The following is a 9,351-nucleotide window of genomic DNA, read 5'->3' on the forward strand; positions in this document are numbered from 1 at the left end:
TTATCAGTATCTGGTGACCGCCCGTCTCCTCCATCATCAGTATCTGGTGACCGCCCATCTCCTCCATCATCAGTATCTGGTGACCACCCATCCCCTCTATTATCAGTATCTGGTGACCGCCCGTCTCTTCCATCATCAGTATCTGGTGACCGTCCGTCACCTCCATCATCAGTATCTGGTGACCGCCCATCACCTCCATCATCAGTATCTGGTGACCGCCCATCACCTCCATCATCAGTATCTGGTGACCGCCTGTCACCTCCATCATCAGTATCTGGTGACCGCCCATCACCTCCATCATCAGTATCTTGTGACTGCCCGTCTCCTCCATCATCAGTATCTGGTGACCGCCCATCCCCTCTATTATCAGTATCTGGTGACCGCCTGTCTCCTCCATCATCAGTATCTGGTGACCGCCCATCCCCTCTATTATCAGTATCTGGTGACCGCCCATCACCTCCATCATCAGTATCTGGTGACCGCCCGTCACCTCTATTATCAGTATCTGGTGATCTCCCGTCTCCTCCATCATCAGTATCTGGTGACCGCCCGTCTCCTCCATCATCAGTATCTGGTGAGCGCCCGTCTCCTCCATCATCAGTATCTGGTGACCGCCCGTCTCCTCCATCATCAGTATCTGGTGACCGCCCGTCTCCTCCATCATCAGTATCTGGTGATCTCCCGTCTCCTCCATCATCAGTATCTGGTGACCGCCCGTCTCCTCCATCATCAGTATCTGGTGACCGCCCGTCACCTCTATTATCAGTATCTGGTGATCTCCCGTCTCCTCCATCATCAGTATCTGGTGACCGCCCGTCTCCTCCATCATCAGTATCTGGTTACCGCCCGTCTCCTCCATCATCAGTATCTGGTGATCGCCCGTCACCTCTATTATCAGTATCTGGTGATCTCCCGTCTCCTCCATCATCAGTATCTGGTGACCGCCCGTCTCCTCCATCATCAGTATCTGGTGAGCACCCGTCTCCTCCATCATCAGTATCTGGTGACCGCCCATCACCTCCATCATCAGTATCCGGTGACCGCCCGTCACCTCTATTATCAGTATCTGGTGATCTCCCGTCTCCTCCATCATCAGTATCTGGTGACCGCCCGTCTCCTCCATCATCAGTATCTGGTGAGCGCCCGTCTCCTCCATCATCAGTATCTGGTGACCGCCCGTCTCCTCCATCATCAGTATCTGGTGACCACCCATCACCTCCATCATCAGTATCTGGTGAGCGCCCGTCTCCTCCATCATCAGTATCTGGTGACCGCCCGTCTCCTCCATCATCAGTATCTGGTGACCGCCCGTCACCTCCATCATCAGTATCTGGTGACCGCCCGTCTCCTCCATCATCAGTATCTGGTGACCGCCCGTCACCTCTATTATCAGTATCTGGTGATCACCCGTCTCCTCCATCATCAGTATCTGGTGACCGCCCGTCACCTCTATTATCAGTATCTGGTGATCTCCCGTCTCCTCCATCATCAGTATCTGGTGACCGCCCGTCACCTCTATTATCAGTATCTGGTGATCACCCGTCACCTCCATCATCAGTATCTGGTGACCGCCCCTCGATGGAGGCGATGGGCGCTAACCAGATAGTGGCAGGATTGACTTTTCTCAGTTGTCCATTTTCTTGTCGGTCTTGCTCTGCTGCATCGCGCCCCTCCGCCGCCGATCCCTTTTGCACTCTGCTGTATACACATCTCTTATGACGCCCGCGGGATACATGTAGTGGAATGGCGTCTTTCTGTACATAGATGTAAAGAGCTGAATGACGGAGATGACCCCTGCACAGGACTGTCCGCAGCTGCTCTGCTTGTAGTTCACTCGTTGTCCACTAGGGGTCCTCACATGACCATCATGGCTGACCCAGGACTCCGCCGCAGTCTGAACGCGGCCATATTCGTGCTGTGCGTGGCGTTCACTCTGTGTTTAGTGATGATGGGGGTTGTAGTTGTGAGGGGATCTGCTTTGATCTTTATGAGTTTTCTTTGGTCTCAGGAGGGGTCTGCACATCGGGGTCGGTAGGGTACTGGCTGGTGGGCCCGGTACAGATGTTACAGAAGCACTGGGATGACAATCTAACTGGGCTGCTGGTACAACATACAGTATGCACACCCCACCACTTTGCACCTCCGGGGGCTTCTCTGCCCACCATTTACATCTCAGGTATAACGGCCCTCGCTCTTTTGAGAAGGATTTCCATAAGATGTTGGACTTTTTTTTTTTTTTTTTGCCTATTTATGGGGTCAGACCCTGATGTTGGGGGTCCGGGCTCACAAACTCCATTATAAGTGGTGGTCCGGGCTCTGTGTGGCCGCTCATGTTCCCCCCATGTCTGTATGGAGCCAGTGCACTGGGCTCAGTCATGGGGGACAGTCGAGGGTCTTCCCCAAACTGATCATATAAAGTTGAAGCTACGATTGTCCTCAATATCTTGTGCAGAATAATAAGATTTCCCATCACTGGAGCTAAGGGCCCAATGCCGACCCCTGATAACAGCCCATAGCATTATCCCCCTCCACCATCTGTACACAATACAGTCGGGGTAACGTCCTCCTGGAGGAGGATAGAGAAGAGTGATCCGTCACTGCACAGAACACGTCTCCTCCGGAGTCCAGCAGTGGCTGCTTTACTCCACTCCATCCGACGCTCGGCATTGTGCTTGGTGATGTACGGCTGCATGCAGCTGCTCGGCCATGAATCTCCTGGTGGTGGTGCAGTATTAATGCAGAAACCAGAGGAGGTCTGGACTCTGTAGTTATGGGGTCAGCAGAGTGTTGGTGACTTTTCTGCTCCTCGGCACTCGGCCCCCCACTCTGTAACGTTACGGGGTCTATACTTCGTGGCTGAGTTTCCTTCCACTTCTCGATAATATCACTCGTGATGGGGAAGATTCAGGAGAAAGACTTGTCATGGACGGACTTGTTACCCCGGTGGCTCCTATTACAGGACCGTGGTGGGATTAGGGAGCTCCGCAGGGGAGGGGCCAGATTTCATCAAGTTTTTTCATTCGCTGCCACGTGTTCTAAACCTTCCATCCTGATTCTTTTTTTCTCTTGTTCTCCCTCACGGCTTTAGCTGGCACCAGAGAGCCGACTTTCCTCCTCCTGGAGGAGAGCTAATTTGCATACCCTTTCCCCAGCAGGTAATTATTGGGCCATGTTGTCCAGGCCATGTTTGACTCCTCTGCATCTGGTGACAATGACGGCCCGTTCCGGATATTTTTGTTTTTCCACCTGTGACCTGATATTCCTCATTCCATCCAAGCAGCGCCCCCTGCAGGGAGCATTATGTAATGACTCCTATCGATGCTCTTTGGATGGATCTTCACATCCCGTTCCAAGCCGCATATATGTATCACATTCCGGGACACGGGTGACGGCTCAGCCCGAGGCTTTCTCTTTACGCGTGCCAAGGATTTAGCGGTACCCCTCCCAGGTCGCCCCCTCAGCGCTCCTAATAATAATCTGGGCCGGGTGTGGTTTTGTTTTTGGTTTCTTTGTCACATGACGTCCATTCTCTCCCTCCTGCCATATACACATCGGGTCTCACTGACCGGCTGCTTCCTTGTGTTTATATCCTGAGGAATCGGAGAAAACGAGAAGCAGATGAGGGAAAGTGATCCAGACTAATTACTGAGAGGGCTGTGTACGAGAAACAACAGAAACTGCTCCAGCAGAATAGTGAGTGCAGCTCTGGGGTATAATACAGGATGTAACTCAGGATCAGTAATGTAATGTATGTACACAGTGACTGCACCAGCAGAATAGTGAGTGCAGCTCTGGAGTATAATACAGGATGTAACTCAGGATCAGTAATGTAATGTATGTACACAGTGACTGCACCAGCAGAATAGTGAGTACAGCTCTGGAGTATAATACAGGATGTAACTCAGGATCAGTAATGTAATGTATGTACACAGTGACTGCACCAGCAGAATAGTGAGTGCAGCTCTGGGGTATAATACAGGATGTAACTCAGGATCAGTAATGTAATGTATGTACACAGTGACTGCACCAGCAGAATAGTGAGTGCAGCTCTGGAGTATAATACAGGATGTAACTGAGGATCAGTAATGTAATGTATGTACACAGTGACTGCACCAGCAGAATAGTGAGTGCAGCTCTGGGGTATAATACAGGAGGTAACTCAGGATCAGTAATGTAATGTATGTACACAGTGACTGCACCAGCAGAATAGTAAGTACAGCTCTGGAGTATAATACAGGATGTAACTCAGGATCAGTAATGTAATGTATGTACACAGTGACTGCACCAGCAGAATAGTGAGTGCAGCTCTGGAGTATAATACAGGATGTAACTCAGGATCAGTAATGTAATGTATGTACACAGTGACTGCACCAGTAGAATAGTGAGTGCAGCTCTGGAGTATAATACAGGATGTAACTCAGGATCAGTAATGTAATGTATGTACACAGTGACTGCACCAGCAGAATAGTGAGTGCAGCTCTGGAGTATAATACAGGATGTAACTCAGGATCAGTAATGTAATGTATGAACACAGTAACAGCACCAGCAGAATAGTGAGTGCAGCTCTGGGGTATAATACAGGATGTAACTCAGGATCAGTAATGTATGTACACAGTGACTGCACCAGCAGAATAGTGAGTGCAGCTCTGGAGTATAATACAGGATATAACTCAGGATCAGTAATGTATGTACATAGTGACTGCACCAGCAGAATAGTGAGTGCAGCTCTGCAGTATAATACAGGGTGTAACTCAGGATCAGTAATGTATGTACATAGTGACTGCACCAGCAGAATAGTGAGTGCAGCTCTGGGGTATAATACAGGATATAACTCAGGATCAGTAATGCAATGTATGTACACAGTGCCTGCACCAGCAGAATAGTGAGTGCAGCTCTGGGGTATAATACAGGGTGTAACTCAGGATCAGTAATGCAATGTATGTACACAGTGCCTGCACCAGCAGAATAGTGAGTGCAGCTCTGGAGCATAATACAAGATGTAACTCAGGGTCAGTAATGTAATGTATGTACACAATGACTGCACCAGCAGAATAGTGAGTGCAGCTCTGGGGTATAATACAGGATGTAACTCAGGATCAGTAATGTATGTACACAGTAACTGCACCAGCAGAATAGTGAGTGCAGCTCTGGGGTATAATACAGGAGGTAACTCAGGATCAGTAATGTAATATACAGTGGGTACGGAAAGTATTCAGACCCCTTTACATTTTTCACTTTTTATTTCATTGCAGCCATATTGTAAATTTAAAAAAAAAATCATTTTTTTCTCATTAATGTTCACTCTACACCTCATCTTAACTGAAAAAAACAGAAATGTAGGAGTTTTTGCAAATTTATTAAAATGGAAAAAGTGAAATATCACATGGTCATAAGTCTTCAGCCCCTTTGCTCAGACACTCATATATAAGTCCCATGCTGTCCATTTCCTTGTGATCCTCCTTGAGATGGTTCTACTCCTTCATTGGAGTCCAGCTGTGTGTAATTAAGCTGATAGGACTTGATTTGGAAAGGCGCACACCTGTCTATATAAGACCCCACAGCTCACAGTGCATGTCAGACCAAATGAGAATCATGAGGTCAAAGGAACTGGCCAAGGAGCTCAGAGACAGAATTGTGGCAAGGCACAGATCTGGCCAAGGTTACAACAGAATTTCTGCAGCACTCAAGGTTCCTAAGAGCACAGTGGCCTCCATAATCCTTAAATGGAGGAAGTTTGGTACCACCAGAAGTCTTCCTAGACCTGACCTTCCAGCCAAACTGAGCAATCGTGGGAGAAGAGCCTTGGTGAGAGGTAAAGAAGAACCCCAAGATCACTGTGGCTGAGCTCCAGAGATGCAGTAGGGAGATGGGAGAACGTTCCACGAAGTCACCTATCACTGCAGCCCTCCACCAGTCAGGCCTTTATGGCATAGTGACCCGACGGAATCCTCTCCTCAGTGTAAGACATATGAAAGCCGCATAGAGTTTGCTAAAAAACACATGAAGGACTCAGACTATGAGAAATAAGATTCTCTGGTCTGATGAGACGAAGATAGAACTTTTTGGTGATAATTCTAAGTGGTATGTGTGTAGAAAACTAGACAGTGCTCATCACCTGCCCAATACAATCCCAACAGTGAAACATGGTGGTGGCAGCATCATGCTATGGGGGTGTTTTTCAGCTGCAGGAACAGGACGACTGGTTGCCATTGAAGGAAACATAAATGCGGCCAAGTACAGAGAGATCCTGGATGAAAACCTCTTCCAGAGTGCTCTGGACCTCAGACTTGGCTGAAGGCTCACCTTCCAACAAGACAATGACCCTAAGCACACAGCTAAAATAACAAAGGAGTGGCTTCAGAACAACTCTGTGACCATTCCTGACTGGCCCAGCCAGAGCCCTGACCTAAACCAAATTGAGCATCTCTGGAGAGACCTGAAAATGGCGTCCACCAACATTCACCATCCGAACTGGAGAGGACCTGCAAGGAAGAATGGCCGAGGATCCCCAAATCCAGGTGTGAAAAACTTGTTGTATCATTCCCAAGAAGACTCATGGCTGTACTAGCTCAAAAGGTGCTTCTATTCAATACTGAGCAAAGGGTCTGAATACTTATGACCATGTGATATTTAATTTTTTCTTTTTTAATAAATTTGCAAAAATTACTACATTTCTGTTTTTTTCGGTCAAGATGAGGTGCAGAGTGTACATTAATGAGAAAACAATGAACTTTTTGAATTTACCAAATGGCTGCAATGAAAAAAAGAATAAAAAATTTTAAGATGTCTGTATACTTTCCATACCCACTGTATAGACAAGAACACTGAAGCTAAATTAAAAGTGACTCATAGCCTCCTCACCAAGTTTTGCCTTGACAGGCTTTCTCAGGGGGCTACGGCTAAAGTGATGGATTATTATAGCCTTAGCCCCTGAGGAAGCCTGTCTGTTGGCAGTGTATTTTGCAATCCGGGACACCCAAGTCAGACAGTTTTTAACTTAGGTACCAAACTAAACATCCTGCCCAGTGTCGGTAATGGGACGTTGCGCAGTGAGGCAGTTTGTACTGACAACACATAATGCTGATTCACTGTAGCTCCTTCACGGGTGCCACACTGAAGAAAGACTTGGAAATGTAGCTCTGTATTAAGCCAAGAATACCTGATGGACAGTACAACTATAGGAATTTTATATAGTGCTGGACTATGCACCCCTAGGTTGGAAGGCACTCAACAAGCTATTGGGGAAGAGCAGATGGTCCACCTTAGTATGACCAATGCTCATGTTGTACCAGGATCAAAGCCTGAAGGATGTCTTGGTGCTGATATCGCATGGTTAAAATGGAAGATCAAAATCTGCAGAGATATCATAAAGTTCGGAACTTGTAATGTACGAACCATGAACCAAGGCAAACTCAACATCATCAAAGCCGAAATCGACTGAGCAGGACTTGACTTGCTCAGAATTAGTGAACTAAAATGGACTCAATCCGTACATTTCCAGTCAAATGAATATTAGGTCTACTATTCTGACCGATAACCAAACACAAAACTGTCGCTTTTATTCTCAACTGAAGATTAGCCGGCACTGTCCTGAAGTACAATGTGGTCAGTGATTGTCATCACGATACGACTACGAGGAGCACCAACCTATGTCACAAGTCTACTCTCCTACAACAGATGCCGAGGAGGACATTGAACTATTCTACCATCAAGTTCAAGAAGAAATTGATAAAATGCTGAAACAAGACATACTCATTATCATGGTAGACTTCAATGCCGACGTGTTCCACGGCAAACATGGAATTGTTGTTGGAAACTTTGGACTTGATGAACGGAACAAGGTTGGAGGAAGATTCATTAACTTTCGTATGACAAACTGTCCATCATGAACACCTTCTTCCAACATCACAAACGGAGACTCTACATATGGACATCATTGAATGGATCCTATAAGAATCAAACTGACTACATCTGTGTTCACCAAAGATGGAGGTTGTCGATCGTTAACTTGAAAACAATGCCAGGAGCTGACTGTGAAACTGATCATGAACTGAAAGATGAAAGTCAAGCTGCACAAATGGAATAGACAACAGGCCGTTTCCAACTTCGATTTGTCCAACATACCTGAAGTTTTTTGGAACAGTCTGCACAACAGATTTACATCACTGGACACAAATAATCAAAAGCTTGAGAAATTATGGACACGTATAAAAACGTAGATAGCCATTCAATCAAAGAACTTTATTACCAAAAGATGTATACAGAGATAGAAAACAAACAACCGAGGAGCAAGACCAGGGAGGCGTACCGAAAGACCAAAGAAATACCACGAAAGTTTCAACCAAGAGTGGGAATGTTGAAAGACTCTAATGAGAACAAACTAAGCCAGAACAGATCAATGAGAGATGGAAATAATACATGGAGCACCTCTACTAGAATGACTCATTGATATGGAGAAAATGAGATTAGAAATTATTAATAGAGAGACAAACATCTTAAAAGATGAAATCATTGCTTTGACAAAACTTCTGTCAAACAACAAAGCGCCTGGATGTGACAATATTCCAATAAAGCTAATAGCTTTTTGTGGTTCAAGTGTTTTTATTAAACTTTTAAACATAACAACAAACTTTATGCATTAATTTTGTATTGATATATGCTTCATCTATAGATACATATGAAGGAACATGGGGAAGGGGAGTGGTGAGAAGGGGGGAGGAAAGGTAAAAGAAATAACCGTAGTGTAGACAGACTATTATTGCTTGTAAAGATTTGTCTCCTAATCTGTCTTGTCACCAGCTTCAATTTTCCTATATTAAAGGTAAACTTATATACACGTAAGGAATGCATCAACATTCCGTAACTCCACAATTAACAATTAATTTTGGTATATGGTGTTCCAAATATTCCACTTTTTTTTATATTTATGTATACAATCGTTCATTATAGCAAATTTAAGATCAAGCGCATTGTGTGTTTGTAGCCTGTCCACAACGTCATGGAGCCTTGGGGGTTCAAGTCTCTTCCAGAATGCAGCAATCAGATTTTTTGCAATCAACAGGATATGGATGATGACATGTCTTGTGGAAGGGTGGATGTCTTCCAAGTTCAATGAGAACAGTAGGCCTAGCGAAGAGAGAACAAAGTCTCTGCTAATCAGTTTGCTGATGTATTCCGAAATTTCTCTCCACAAACCCCCAAGTTTCGGGCACGACCAAAAGACATGCAACATGTCACCTTTTCCTCCACAACCTCTCCAACATAATGGGGACTCGTCCTCCCTGAAATGTGCAACTCTGGAAGGTGGGAGATACCACCTGGTTAGAATCTTGAGATAGGACTCATGCAGAG

Source organism: Ranitomeya variabilis, chromosome 2 (genome assembly GCF_051348905.1).
Source record: "Ranitomeya variabilis isolate aRanVar5 chromosome 2, aRanVar5.hap1, whole genome shotgun sequence".
Lineage (NCBI taxonomy): Eukaryota > Metazoa > Chordata > Amphibia > Anura > Dendrobatidae > Ranitomeya > Ranitomeya variabilis.